Source organism: Camellia sinensis, chromosome 1 (assembly GCF_055761805.1).
Source record: "Camellia sinensis isolate YWXY chromosome 1, ASM5576180v1, whole genome shotgun sequence".
Lineage (NCBI taxonomy): Eukaryota > Viridiplantae > Streptophyta > Magnoliopsida > Ericales > Theaceae > Camellia > Camellia sinensis.
The window spans coordinates 84713910-84730268 of NC_138961.1; positions in this window are offsets into that span (position 1 = coordinate 84713910).

The window sequence follows — 16359 nt, forward strand, 5'->3', positions numbered from 1 at the left end:
AATTAAACATGCGGTCTACGCAATCTAAACATGCGGTCTACGCAAGTAAAGGAACGTACTATTACACAGCATAATCGAAACAATTTGCGGGGCTCACAAAGCATGAAAAGGATACGGGGCGGGACATTCTTCGCACGCATCGAGCGTTGCTTGCAGAAGTTGTGGCCTGAGGTCAACTCAAAGGTTCACGTTTCAAAGGTGTGATTTCCCGTATTGTGAGGGCGTCCAACAACGCGGCTGACCCGAACAAAGACACGGAAGGTGCGTTAACCGCAAGGGGAGTTTCATCGGTATCAATTCTGATACTTGGCTACCCTGCCATTCTACGTTTTATTTCCCTTTTTACTAGTAGTTTAAGCACATTGCACTGCCTCAGGCAGGTTTATTTTCTTTCTCAAAATTCATACACTTTGCAAAACATGTGATGGGGAATGAAACTAAACGTTTTATTCAAAAGGTGTTGCATTTGTGGATCTTCTGTGCATCGCATCGCAGGGTTTCACACCGCAGTGTGAACGAAATTGAACTCATTTTGGAAATTCGTCATCGTAATAATCAGGTAGTGAACCGACTTACAACTCGATAAGCAAAACAAAGCTATGACACAAGCAAACAAGTGTGAATACAACTCGATAAATGAACCGAGAGCTACAAGAGAGCGAAATACAACTCGATAAGCAAATGTTCAAAACTCGATAAGCAGACGGGCGTGACTTCGCAAGAGTTTATCGCCGGGGGGGATTTGGAGGTGGTGAAGTTCCCCAATTCTTAGCATAAACAGTTCAGGAGACCAAGGAGGAAGCCCACCGGCACGGTGTAGGAACCACCGGCTGCAAGGAGTGGCTACCGGCCGTATGTCTGTTTTGTCGGCAAACTGAAATGGCCGGTCGGCATATTTTTCTGCCGGTCGGCATATATGTTTGGCCGGTCGGCACTAAACGAGGGGAACCACCAGAATGTTGACACCTGTCCCCCCACTCAACCTTATCTCCTACAAAAGATCCCAGCTTCGTAGTTTTCCTCATTTTCACACTGATTTGCTCCAATGGAAGAGTTTCTTGCTCAAAATCTCACAGCTTGGATTGCTAGCTTGGATGGCTCAGAAAAGGTGAATTTCCGGGGTTTCGGCATAAATGCACTATTCACTCTGGGTCGTACCCCGTTGCATCTCCCGTTTCTTCACGCCGCGGCAAGATTTTGGAATCCGGTGACACATGTCTTTAGCTTCGCCGGGCAAGAGATGTGTCCTACCTTTGAAGATTTCCGAGCCTTAATGGAGTCCGAGCGCGACGAGGAGCTCCTACCCCAACTTAATTTTGGCCATGTCCAATCCTTAGGGCGCATGTGTGGACTCAGCATGCGCGATGCTCGGTCTTTGACGGACGACGGGATGTTAGACATTCCGAGTTTGGCCAATCGATTTTCTGATGCTGGTAATCGCAGCAACCATCACTGGCAAGGCTTCCGGCGACATGCCCTCTGCTTGTGCATGCTGTCTCATTTCCTGTTCATTTCGGGCTCTGGAGGGGCTAGTGTCCGGCTGATTGAGGTTGCCCAAGGCTTGAGAGAGGGCAAGAGCTGTATCGCCATGGTTCTGGCCGAGACACTAATGGGCTTAGACGCCTTTTACCGTCATGAGACGACTAGGTTGGCAGGGAGTCCACTACTGCTACAGGTAATATTTCCCACCCAATCTCGCATTTCTGTATTGCTCACATCACTCGGCCCTCGAGCTCAGTCTTTTCTCACAAAACCCCATTCTCACTTTTCTCTCCTCGTACATCTCTCTATTCTTTAATCTCTCATTTTTCAATCCCTCCCCAGGTGTGGTTGATGGATAAATTGCAGGTTGTGGACTCCTGCCCAGCATATTCAGCTCGCGGCTACTTCTTCCGGCATCGTCTGGTCAATGCCTTGGATGAGGAATGGTGGTTCGCTTGGATGTGCCACTTGTCCGCAGACCGTATTGCTTGGCGGTGCCCTTGGTTGAACCTTCCGGCAATGAGTTACAACATGCCTCGACAGACTGGAATTCAACTGGTTGGTCTCACTCATTGTGTATTCTATTTCCCATTTCGGATTCGACGCCAATTTGGCCATGATCAGACCTGCCCGCCAGAGGGGATAGAGTATCCTGCTGCATTTCCAGCCCGAGGCGCGCAGCTTGCCTGGCAGGCCACTGCGTGGAGGATGAGAGAACTCCTGGCCCCCGCTCCTACTTTCAGTTGCACTTTATCTGATGAGTGCATAGATTGGCTCAATGAAGAAGCACAGATCGGGCCCAGCTTGGCATCAGAGGCTTCGACCAGCTCTGGGAGGGGGCGTAGGGACACCTGACTTGACCATGCCCTAGATTTATTGCTTTATTAGTACTTTCAAGTTTTCTTTCCTGAATGTAATAAAAAAGCAACTTCAATTGTCTGTAAGAGCAGGAGAGCTCTGTTTTGAAATCAATGAAATTGAAAGTTCTGGTACTAAGAATTTTCCACTTTGGTCCAAAAATGGTCAATGTTGTAAAAAGATTATTTGAACAAAGTCAGCTTATATTAAAACTTTTCAAAGGTATTTTTGATGTGGATCAGAACTGGACACGCCTGAGATCTGTCACTCGAGATGCACAACCCCAGATTCCTGCAACTGGAAAGTTGCCCCTAGTCTGAAGGGCGCCGCAGCACTTCATAGCAACGGAAAGTTGCCCCTAGTCTGAGTGGCACTGCACCGGAGATTCCAACGAATGCTGATGGACAAAGATGGCTGAGATGATCAAATGGACAAAGTTGATCGGGGAAGTGTTATGGCTGAACTTCAGGATGAAGCTGCCTACGTATCCCAAACATGGGAATCAAGCCTTACGTAGTTCCGGCTTAGGTTCGCTCGAGTATTTTCGCTCTCCTTTTGCGCTCTAACTTTTGCCAAGGCCGCCCTTTGCGGGTTTTCAACCTTGCGAGCTCAGTTTTTATATTTTCTAATTTTTTGTGCTCTAACTTTTGCCTAGGTCGCCCTTTCGGGTTTTCGGCCTAGCGAGCCTCTCAAGGGTAGTATTTCTTCAACTTGTCCATATTGATCGGTTGAGAGAATTCTAAGCCATCTAAGTCCATCAGAACCACAGCTCCGCCTGACCAGATAGTTTTGATGATGTAGGGACCAGTCCAATTGGGTCTGAACTTGCCCCTCGGGTCGTGGATGGGAGCTCGGTTGTCTTTGAGTACCAAATCCCCTTCCTTTAGATTTCTGGACTTAACCTTCTTGTTAAAAGCCCGAGCAATCCTGCGCTGATAACTCTGAACGTGGTACAGTGCTTTCAGTCTTCTTTCATCAAAGAGCATTAGTTCCTCGAACCTGCTCTGCTGCCAATCTGCCTCAGCTATCTGACACTCGGCCAATACCCGTAAAGACGGAACTTCAATTTCAATAGGTAGAACAACCTCCATTCCATAAACTAACGAATATGGAGTTGCCCCGGTGGAGGTTCTAATCGAAGTCCTGTAGCCCCACAGAGCAAACGGCAACTTATCCGGCCAATCTCGATAGGTCTCCACCATTTTCCGCAGTATATGTTTGATGTTCTTGTTGGCGGCCTCAACTGCTCCATTGGTTTGCGGCCGATACGTAGATGACTTATGAAAAGCCACATTATACTTTTCCAACAAGTCGATTACTTCCTTCTTAAAGTGGGATCCATTATCCGAGATGATCTCATTTGGCACCCCGTAGCGACAAATGATGTTGTTCCTGATGAACTTTGCGACGTGCGACACCTTCAACACCGCGTATGATTGAGCCTCGACCCACTTTGTGAAATAATCTATCGCTACGAGGATATACTCATGTCCGTTCGACCCCTTCGGGGTAACAGCTCCGATTACATCGATCCCCCACACGGAAAACGGCCACGGGGAAGTCATGTTGTACAACTTGGATGGTGGGATATCCATACGGTTCGCATGGATCTGGCATTTGTGGCATCGCCGAACAAAGCCGATACAATCCTCTTCCATGGTCGACCAGTAGTAACCCTGCCTAAGGATCTTTCTAGCCAACATCACTCCATTCATGTGTGCACCGCACTCTCCTCCATGGATGGCCTCCATTAGGCGTTTCGACTCTTCAGCTTCTACACAGAGCTTATGCATTCCTAGATGACCTCTTTTGTACAGCTTACCTCCGCAGATGATGAACTGAATAGCCATTCTTCTAATGGCCCTTTTATCCTTGGTGCTTGCCCCTATCGGATACGTCTCCTTTTCCAAGAAGTTCCAAATATCGTAATACCAGGGGTTGTCGTCTTGGGCCTCATCTATGGCGGAAACTGACTCGTATGCTGGCGCAAACTTCTGATCAATGATGACTGGACGCATCCGGACTCCCGACGGGATGTCTATCATGGAAGATAGAGTTGCTAACGAATCTGCAAACCTGTTGTTCTCTCTTACGAGGTGGGTGAAATTTAGTTTCTCGAACCGAGGTATTAACAAATCCAAGGTTTGGTGGTAAATTATCATCCTTTCCTCCTTGACCTTCCAGTCTCCTTTTGCTTGAGACACAACAAGGTTCGAGTCCCCAATGACGTCCAGACGTCTTACCCCTAGCTCTAGGGCTGCTTCCAGACCAGCAATACATGCCTCATACTCTGCCTCATTGTTCGAGACTCTGAACTGGAGCTTGAATGCCAAAGGGATACGGGAATCGTTAGGTGCTATCAGCAACACCCCTATCCCATACCCAAACTGGTTTGACGCTCCGTCAAAGTACATCGTCCAAGTTTCATCCTCGATATGCAGAATCGCTTCATCTGGGAATAGGTACTCAACCGCTTCATCCCCCTCAACCGGGTGGTCGGCAAGGAACTCCGCTACCGCTCTCCCTTTCACCGACTTGCGTGTTACATACTTCAAGTCAAATTCGGAAAGCAATAGCAACCAACGAGCTAGCCTACCTGTAAGTGCTGGTTTCTCGAAAAGATATTTGATGGGATCCAAACGTGAAACCAACATTACAGAGTGAGCTAACAGGTAGTGCCGCAGCTTCCGGGTAGCCCATACCAAGGCCAAACAAGCCTTCTCCAGTGGTGTATAGCGGGTCTCGTAATCCAGCATCTTCTTGCTCAGATAGTAGATAGCCCTTTCCGCTTTGTCTTCTGACTCCTGTGCGAGCATGCAGCCCATGGTGGTCTCAGTTACCGAAAGATACAATATCAGCGGTCTCCCCGGTTCTGGCGGTGACAATACAGGCGGGTTCTGTAAATATTCTTTGATCTGCTCAAAAGCTGCTTGACATCGGCCGTCCCATTGGAATTTCTTTCCTTTCTTCAGGAGGCCAAAAAGTGGTTCACAAGTCAAGGTTAGTTTAGAGATAAACCGCCTTATGAATTGCACTTTACCTAGAAAGCCTCGCACCTCATTTTCAATCCTTGGTGGTGGCATTTCTAAGATGGCCTTGATTTTGGAAGGGTCGACCTCGATGCCCCTTTGCGTTATCAGAAACCCTAGCATCTTTCCTGCTGTAACACCAAAAGTACACTTCTGGGGATTTAGCCGCAGCCGAAATTCTCTGATCCTTTGAAAAAACTTTTGTAAGGCGGTGTAGTGGCCCTCTCTTTCTTTGGACTTGACAATCATGTCGTCCACATACACCTCGACCTCTTTATGGATCATATCATGCAATATCGTAGTTGCTGCCCGCTGATAGGTAGCTCCCGCGTTTTTCAGCCCAAATGGCATCACTCGATAACAATATGTACCCCACGGGGTAGTGAATGCAGTCTTCTCCCGGTCCTCGGGCGCCATTACTATCTGATTATAGCCTGAGAAACCATCCATAAATGAAAGCAAGGCATGTCCTGCCATGAAATCTACCAGTTCATCGATGTGTGGCAAGGGAAAGTCGTCCTTCGGACTAGCCCTATTCAAGTCTCTGAAGTCTACACAGACCCGAATTCTGCCGTCTTTCTTCGGCACCGGAACAATGTTGGCTAACCAAGTCGGATACTCAGACACCAACAGGAAGCCTGCGTCAATCTGCTTGGTGACCTCTTCCTTGATCTTAATGGCCCAATCAGGGCGGATCCTCCTGAGCTTCTGTTTGACAGGTCGGGCCTCGGGATCAAGAGGGATCCGGTGCTGTACAATCTCAGGATCGATTCCAGGCATGTCTTCGTAGGACCACGCGAAAACATCTTTGAAATCTTTTAACAAAGCGACTAAGCGCTCGCGTTCCTCAGAAGACAACGTGGACCCGATCTGGACCAGCTGCGGGTCCTTCTCAGTACCAACATTCACAGTAGTGATTTCATCCATTAAAGGTTTAACAAATCTTTCCTGCTCTTGATCAATTAACCGTTGCAAAACCGGAGGAATTTCTTCCTCGTCGTTTTCATCAAAATTTTGAAAATCCTGATTTAAGCAATAAATCAAAGGCACAGAAAAATACTCCGAAACCACATCCACGTCATTCTCATTAAATACTTCCGAGCCGTCGGATTCTTCCGTTACAACAGACTCAAAAGAAAATGAAAAAGATGATCTAGACAGGACTGTGGTATCCGGGTTATCACCCCCGGGAATACCGGACTCAGACTCAGTTGAGCTGGAATCTGATTCCGACGTACAAGATTCGGTAGAATCAGATTCCGGCTCACTACCTGACCCGGTGCTGCTTGATAAAAAGCCTTCTTCATATTGCCAGATGAGAGAAGGTGCGATGGATGCATCCAAAATAGCTGATGGTAGGCCCGCAGCCGCTTCATTCCCAATCACACATACCGAGGAGCTATCCCCCAAGCACCTCTGTTCAATCGGAGGATCTGACAGCAGACACGCCAGCGCTGCCCCCATTTCATTTTCAGCGTCCTCGGACTGTACCTCCTTACTTTGCTCGGCCTCAGCCGATAGATCTGCCTGCCCTTCGGCGATGTCATCCTCAGGTAACTGTAAATCAAAGAAAATTTCAAATCCCGGTACGCGCTTCTTCTCCGCATTGAGCCACGGCTCCGGGAAGCCACAAAACGGAAAGTCCTCCCCCTCCCGGACGAAACGTCCGTTCAGGGTCCCCCGAATGGGTTGGTGCATCAAGTCAAAGGGCTTCCCCATCTGTTTCGCCCTGGCCCTTCCGGCCATTTCCTTTCCTTTCCTTATCCAATCCTCTTTGGTGGGTAGGTAGCCCAAACCAAAGGTATGGGGGTTATGTGGCACTTCGGTCGATGCTGCGGTACCTTTCCTACCGCTCTTGCCTAATCCCATCCCGGGGATGTGCTGGAGTTTGTTCATGAGATAAACTGCTTGGGCACTGACATACACCCCTTCGTTAGCTGCCATGATGTTCTGTACAACCCGAGCCTCGGCCAAGGTAAAACCTGATATGAACACATCTTCTATACCATGCTCAATTTCTAGAACAGACGTAGACACCTCTGGTGGTGGATGAATTGATGAGTTTCCAAAAACAATGGCTACTCCCTTCCCATAGGGGTACTTCACCACTTGATGTAAGGTAGAGGAGACCGCTTTTACCTGATGCAGCCACGGCCGTCCCAAAAGCAAGTTGAACGTTGCAGGAACCTCCAAGACATGGAAATCTATCTCGTGCTGTCCTGGCCCAACCTTTGTTTGAATCTTAACTGTCCCCATTACCTCCCGGCTTGTGTTATCATACGCCCGAATCACCTGGGCCGTTGGTATAAAATCCGCGACTTTCAAACCAATCGCATAAGCTGTCCTTGCCGGGCAGACATTGATAGCGGATCCCGTGTCGACAAGTACCACAGGTATCCATTTATCTCTGCACTCGACAGAGATGTAGAGCGGCTTGTTATGGTTTGCACCCTCGGGTGGCAGCTCTTTGTCAGAAAAACTCAATGCTGGGGAATTCCCTCCTGAAAAGACTAATCCCACCAGCTGCTCGGGCGTGGTGTCTATGGACAGCTTGGCCTTGTCCATGGCTGTAAGGACAGCTTGTCTATGTACTCGAGAAGCCATAAGCAGTCCCCAGATGGAGATGTCTGCTTGTATCTTTTTCAATTGTCTCAATACGGCCTCATCTTCGAGTTGCTTCTCCTTTTGTTTCTCTGCTTCATTATCTTTCCCAGACGCCTCTGGCTGATCTAGGTGTGGAGGCTTGAAATACCGTCCACTCCTAGTCATGTGATCGACTTCGCCGATATACCAGGTATCATCTGGTTGGTTACCTTTCCAATCCTCGTCCGTGTGGGCAAGACATAGATCGTCGTCTTCCCACCACATACCATCTGCGACTGACAAGCATCTGTCTGGTTCTGGCACAACTGTCCCGATACTCACAGTACCTTTTATCCCTATGTTCACAGCATCCTCCATTTCCGTACTTGCGGCGGTTTCGACCCCTACGTGGCCTTTTGCTTTTCTGATCCTCTCAGAATCCTCGAATCTTTCTTGTTCTGACTGTGTCAATGCAGTAGATTGCTCACTGATCCCTGTACTTAAAATGCTCCATTCCCGAGCAAAACTCTCGACACCGGCGCTCTCCGGCGATGTATTCTGCTTTTCGACACTCCCGGGTGTTGTTGACATTCCTGCCCCTGCCGGGCCTTGTTCTGACTGGAACTCCCCTATTACATCCGGCTGATCGTCTAACCACCCCGTGGCCTCTGCTGATTCTTCATTATCATACCAGTTGATGGCTGAGTCTTGGTCATCATGAAATTGGGACTTGACAACGTCCTTTTCCATGGCTGTCAAATCATCCATTCCCTGTCCTGAATTGTCCCCTCGGATTACACACAGCTCTCCCCCGACTGGAAATTCGACATTTGGTCTATTCTGGCCCGCCGATGAAATGTAGTCATTCGGACTGTAAGCATTCCCAACATCATTCTCAGGCTCCACGGACCCTGGTTCGACAACCCCTTTCCTGTTCTCGATGGTCACCACCACTGGCTTGTGTTGGGTTATGGAGATGTCCGTCATGCACAAATCGGTGCAATCGGGGAGGAAAACTTTAGGTTTAGGCAGGTGGGAGGGTGTGATGTAGATACTGGGATCGTAGGATGCGACCCCAGTGTAGATGAAGTTGACTCTTTTGGGTGGTGGAACTTGGTTATGTGCGGGGAGAGGATTTGTGGTAACATTAGGTTTCTCAGGGGGGAGAATTACCCCATTATCAATGAGATCTTGAATCTCATGACGTAAACGAAAGCATAGGTCAGTGTCATGACCATGCTGCTGGTGGAACGCACAATATTTGGCTGGGTTGTGGGTGGCAGGTAGTCTTTCAGGTAAGGGCCGCGGCTCTAGGGGCTTCAGATGCCCTTTTCTGATCAAAACCCCCAAAGCTTTGGACAGGGGCATATAAAGTGGAGCGAAGGTTCTGGTGTTTCTGGGAGGGTATTTGGCTGCTTGCGAGTTGCTTCCGGACGCGCCGAAGAATGGTGTGGCTGCTGTATTTCTCGGGGAAGGGTTAGTGGTGACCATACTTACTTCAGAGGTCCTGGCAGTCGTAGCGCCACTCGGGCCTGTATTAGTACTACGATTGAAATTTCTGCGGGGTTGATCCCGATCATTATCAATCCAACCTTATCTCAAGGCGTCCTCGATCTGCACCCTCATTTCATGCAAATCAGCAAAGGTGGGAAAGGGGACTACAATCATCTTTTGCATTAGCTTCGGCTGAAGATTGCGCACAATCATCCGAATCTGATCTTTGTCTGTGGGTCTCAAGGTCATCATTGAAGCCTTAGCCCGCCATCTAGTTACAAACTCTGAGAAGCTTTCCTTGGGTTCTTGCCTCGTTGTCTCGAGATCCCGGGTCGTGATCTCGATTTGTGTGTTATACGAGTACTGCAGGATGAAGGCCTCAGCCATCTCGTCCCAGTTTCTCTTGACGTCGTCCCCCAACTTGGCATACCATGCGGACGCCACACCTGACAAGGTCCGGCCGAATAAAGATAGTTTCTGCAATCTGGTGAGGCCCATTGGCCTTAGGACGTCTGAAAACAGTCGCAGGTGTACCATGGGATCCTCAGACCCGTCAAAACGATCAATTTGGGGCATCTTAAATCGATCTGGCAGCGTCACGGCTGTGTCGATGTACCCATCTCCAATGTCCGGAATGGACTTCGCACCTTGAGATTTCTTGAACAGCTTTTCAAGCTTGTGCATTTTTAACGTCATGGGGTCTATCTCAGACTCAAAGGGAGAATCCGATACATTAATGGGAGTGGTTGCCTTGGATTGCTGAGGCGGAATCGGGGGCGGAGCCGGCCCCGTTGGGATGTCTGTATCTTCTTGGACATTCCGGGCGTTTGGTGTTTCTTCGGGTATCGGAACCCTTAATGGAGGAGGGGTTTGCTGCGAAGGTGATGCCCCAGTTTGTTGTTGCAATCTCCCAATTAAATCTGCTTACTCACTCATAACGGTAGCCTGCTGCCTGGCAAATTCTGCCTGGCGGGCAGCATCTTGCTGCATCATTATCATGCTTTCCTGAAGTTGGCGCACCATCTCCTCTAAGCTAGCCATACTGTTCTGCTCCGGTTGAATTGCTGGTATGCGTTCCCTCTCAGTGGGTGAAACGGGATCCTGATCCCTACTGTACACAGGTGGGGTAGACGAAGCCCTTTGTACCGACTGCTGAACCGATATCCTCTGCCTAGTTGCTTTCCGTTTAGTAACCGGGGGTAGAGAATGGTACACTGGTTGTCCTTCTATCAGATCCTCAGATCGATGGAGCCGGCGACCTCTGAGTGCTTGGCGAATGTCTACTGGGTTAGACGCAATGATGCTAAACTACCTAGCAAAAAGATAAATAAAGCAATAAATAAACCAACAACCGGACAGCACAACAGCATAAAATAAACAAATAATAAACAGTTGGATTTTCAAAACACATAGTCGATAAGCCGAGCACACGGTTCCCCGATACCGATCACTGTTCTCAAAATCTCTATTCCCAATACTGAACCCTGATACCCGCAGATAACCGATTCTCTTAAAACTGATATTGATGCCCTCAGGCCTGATGCCCAAACTTACAAACTGATGTGTTCACTTCCCTGCAGAAATACATTTTGAAAGCACATAGCAAGTAAAGAGAGCCAAAACACCCCTATGTTGGGGGAGGGTTTCCCTGTCCTATTTTGTCAGGAGCTAGGGTTTCACTATGCACGCAGCGGTTTCAAACAACTTAGCATCGGGTAAGCAACCTGTCCTAGCTTGGAATGGTCACTATGGTTCCGAATATGCACTAGGTCGAATGGTCAAAAAAGGGTGCCCCGGTAAACCGGGGTTTGTGTTCCCATGCTGTCAGAGCCCATAGCCGGTCAGCCTTATGGACATGCCTTGACAAGACAAGCCTCCGGCAAACCGTTCAGGAATGGCAGATGGCAAACACTGTGTTCCTAGGCGCACCAATGCACATGCAATGCAAAGAAACACATAAGCGAAATCAAAACAGGACATCACGAGTTTGAGTCAAGCTCTCTAAATTCCCCAGCAGAGTCGCCAGAAACTGTAGACGGCGCCCGCGGAGGGAGGCCTCATGCTACAGTTCGGACTCGATTTGTGTCACGGTTCTTAATCTGAACCAAAGAGTCCAAATCTGGCAAATCGTTTTGAGAAACAGATTTTTGAAAAAGTAGTGCCAAACATGGACTGCTTTTCCAGATACAGAGTCGCCACCTAAATATTTTAAAATGGGAGAATTTAGGAAACCCTGACTCGGTGCCGAAGGCCACATGTCCGTCATCACCGGAGTTGTCTCGGCTCGGGAGCTTGGGTACGATCGGGGAAGGTCAGCTATGAGCACCCCCTTTCGCCCGGTCCGAAGACCGGCCTCTACTAACCGTGATATCCAATTTTGAAAACGTTACGTGTTCTTAAACCGGTTATTAGCCTAGAATTACTATGTTGTGCGCGCAGCAAACAAGTATAGACCAAATCACCCAAATTGGAACAAAACATTTCATGTTTGTTTTGAAAATGGTTTGCTACTCGCAAGTAGGCTAAAATGCAGATTTTGCCACCCTCAAGTGGGCTTTTAGAAAAGATGATTTTGCCACTATCTAGTGGGCTTAAAACTCGCAGTTTTAATGCATTATTCCAATTTAGGTAATTCAACCTCCATCCACAGGCATTCAAACAATTTATCTCATGTAAACACTTAGCCGCATGGCGAGCATACTCTTATGGCAACATTCACACGCATGTTGGATGCTAAAGCATAACCACTTACATTGTACTCCGTGCCAAAACAATAAACTAGTTAGCAAATGCGCGTGTCCTAGTTCATGTTATTTTGCCTAATGCAACACATACAAGGTGCAATTCTAGTTAGGCTCGGTTAACCTAGATATGGCATACGATATGCAACCAACTAATTCATGTATTCAATTTTGGAATTTGAAAATACAAATGCGGTTAGCATGATGTACCGAGCCCGGTGCATGTTAACAGATGCATGAATGCACGCATGCATATCATAAGGTATGCTAATTTCAAAAATGCCCTAATCTACCATCATAAGCTGGTAAATAAAAGGGAAGAAAGAAATGGGGATTGGAAGACATACACACACTCACCCACACTTATTACATGTTTACCCTCACTCAGAGGGTTCGAATTAATATTACAGTCCCAAAATAATGAACAAATAAAATTATTACAAAATTTCCTAATTAATTAAAAAAAGGAAGCAAAAGAATGAAGAGGGTGGCCACAGCCTCTGCCTCGGGGCGCGCAGATGATGCATGCTCGAATCCGTCCTGCCCGGAAAACCCGTACTATACTCTTGTCGCCTCTGTTTGTACTGCCTTGTCTTTCTGAAAATTTCTAAAGTACTGGAACAAGCTCTCTGCATCCTGCAGAGCACCACCGGCCAGACAGAATTGCCACCGGCACTCCAAAATTCCCGTCGGCACTTTATCAGATTCATCGGCACTCCAGATAGTGCCGGTCGGCACTAAATTCTGCCGGTCGGCAGAAACTTCCTGCAATAGACAATTTGACAGCAACCAGAGGACAGGCAGTGCATAGTATGGAGTTTTTGGACACATGTAAGCATGGTCCTACTTCTTATCATATTTTGGACTCAAAGAAGCATGACTTTCGATCCTTGAATCATCAATGGTACATGGTGAGTCAAAGGATCGAATTTGCCATTTGATATGAAAATGCATGCAACAAACAACATGAAAACCGAGGCCTTATCAAGTTAGAGTCAAAGGTCCCGATGACCGGGGATCAAGGCACATTACATCACTTGAAGTACGAATGGTCCTTGACTCCCACACTTGGTTTGACACCCCAAACCAAGTAAATGCAATGCATGTAATGCTCACAAGCCTCAAATGTAACACGCCACCAAGATATAAAACACAACAAGCAATATGCAATTATCATGACAAAATGTATGATACCAAGTGCACAAGATACAAACATGATGCAAACATGGAGCAAATTGACCATGGAATTGATGTGCTACAAAGCTTAATGGAACAAATATGCAGCAAACACGGAGCAAGCATGCAAGAGGGCTTGAAGTGGCAAAGGGGCAGGCCCTTACCCTTCTCAAAACAGTGGCCAAAAGTGCTTAAAATGATAGACAATCAACTCATGTTAACAAGCAAACTTATGGTCCCAAAGCTAAGGCACTAAAGGAGACAACTTACCCCCACCAACATGGCCATTCATGGCATGATTAAAACAAGTAAAAACAGAATTTATGCATGCAAGATATGACCCCAAAAACTCCTAATATGGCAACTAAAATAAGCCCCATGAAACAAATACACCAAGGCTCATTCTTAGGCATAGGAAGACACAACCTCAAGATATGGAAAAGACCATGCATGCACACATGTAGGCATGATTTTTGGACTAAAATGGCATGGCAAACAACCTCCACTCATCAAAGTAGACCAACCAAAGCACTTATGACTCATATACTTGAGGGCTCACAAGCCAAAATACATAGCAACCATAACAAATATGCCAAACATGACCAAGTTGATAACCAACAGATTTTTAAGCATGGAAAAACAATGCTAAATGCTTCATGGAACCAAGCCAACACACACAAAAATCATGGCCTAATCATGGGATGTATTTCTAAGCAAGATGGAGCAATACAAAGCAAGTATCACAAGCATACAAGGGGGCCCAAATCCGACCAAAAACATAGGTTATGTAAGACCTAAGATGCCTAAAAAAGTACTGAAATGAAGCCAAGAAACAACAAGCACACATGCTATCCTTTTGAGCCCAAAAGGCAAGGAAACAAAACCATAAAGGGAGAGGGGTGTCCCTCCCCTATGCAAGACTTCAAACCAACTTTTTTGACACTAAAATACACTGATTTTTGGTGATCAAAAGATCAAGAGGCTGAAGTGCACAAAACCTTATCAAAATGGCACCAAAAATAGGCTAAACAAGGCCTAAGAGGGTGAGTTTGCAATCTAACCACAAAGTGACCTTAATGAAAGTGTTAGAGCAGGAAAATATGAGCCTTTTTTATGTTATACACAAGAGCCAAAACAATAAACAAAATAGGTAGAAAACCAATGCAAGTTTGGGGAATAAAAGGGAAGATGCTCACCCTTGAAGAACCCTTGAAGAACAAATGGCCTAACCTCCTTCTTTGGATCAAAACCAGTCCAAAACTCAAGAAACAACTCCCCCAAGTCCCTCAATCTCGGACTAAGGTGTAATGGTGTGTGTAATGGTGCAAAAGTAAGGTAAAACACTCCTTTTGGGCCAAGAAACACACACAAGAAGGGAGAGGGAGAGAGGTATAGAGATAATATGTATCTATATCTCTCAAGACTGATTTTGCTTCTCTTTTTCTAACCTAGAACCAAGAGGAAAGCCTCTCTCTTATAAGGATCCCTCTTGCAAAGCTTATTCAACAAGCTTGGCTAGAGGGAAATCCCTCCATACACGTGTATGGAGGGGAAAGGAGTTGGTGCCAGCTATCACAGCTGGCACAAAATATCTCCATAAAGTGGAGGAACAGTGGTCGGCTGCCCAAAAAAGCTATTCCGGCAAAAAACAGTGCCGACCGGCAACATATTATGCTGACCGGCAATAAAGTGTGCCGACCGGCAAACAAAATTGCCGATGGAAGAAAAAGACCAGCCGGTGGCCTCCAGCCACTGCCGGTGGTGTATGGGGATGTCTCACAAGGCATTCCCTGCCCCTCTAAGGCAAAACAAAAGTGTTTGGTGCAAAACCAGACACTAAACAGTCGAGTTCGGGGATCCTGAGGCAAGGCGCGCGAGCCGAGACCTCCGGGAACTCCAAACGAACACAATCATGGATGATCACCGAGTGTTCAAACGGTGACGTCCAAGTCTTGAGGACGGTCAAAAATGGGGTGTCTACAGATACATGCAACTTAAATGCATTCTAGACACTCTAATGCTCAATGGACACATGTGTGAGATCTTAACTCGTGCTCTGATACCACCTGTCATGACCCAAACCCGCCCCTAAAAGTTTGGTTCATGACCGGTCCGTACATAGGCCTCAAACAGAATTAAATTATAATATTTAAACACATACGGGGCCTTAAGTGAAAGCAATATCAATAAAAGACAACATCTATTGAGCTTAATTTAATGTTCTGAATTTTATGAGTTTGATTGCAGAAGTCTTATGTTGTGGATGAGAGTGCCGAGGACATAGAGGATGAACGACCACAAGAAACTATTGATGAAGAGGAAGAGAGTGAGATAACTGAATTTGGTATTAAGCTCGAAGGTGAAATAGTGGAGCTTGATAATGATCCACCACAGAAGGTTTTGTGGACACACATTACTGTTTTTTGTGTAGCTTGACTCAGAATTTTGTTATTTTGTAACATGTATTATATTATTAATGCTGAATTTTGCAAATGAAATATGCTTCTGTTGAGGTCAAATTTCTTAGATTTCAAATTTCTTCATTGTGTTGTTGTTGATGATGATAATGATGATGATGATGATTGCAACAAATTGTAACAAATTTTGAACAAATAAAGGTTTAGTGTACGTCAATCACAAAGATAAATTTCAACAGATAAAAAAAATAAGCACAAAAATTTAAACAGATTGGGAAAAATAAGTTTGAATTTCAACTAATAACAAAAAATAAAACAGATAGAAAAAGATAGGACGAGAATTTCAAAGCATAAAATTTTACATAAATAGGAAAGGAATAAGGCACGAATTTCAACAGATAAACAAAAAAATTGAATAGATAAAAAAAATTTCACTAGATAGACAAAATTTGATTAGATAGAAAAAAATTTGAACATTTAGTCAATGAAAAGTCAACAAATAAAAAAAATCAATAGATGAATTGAGGGGTAAAATTAGAAACAAAATGACTTATCATCAAACTATTTTACAAAGAGAGT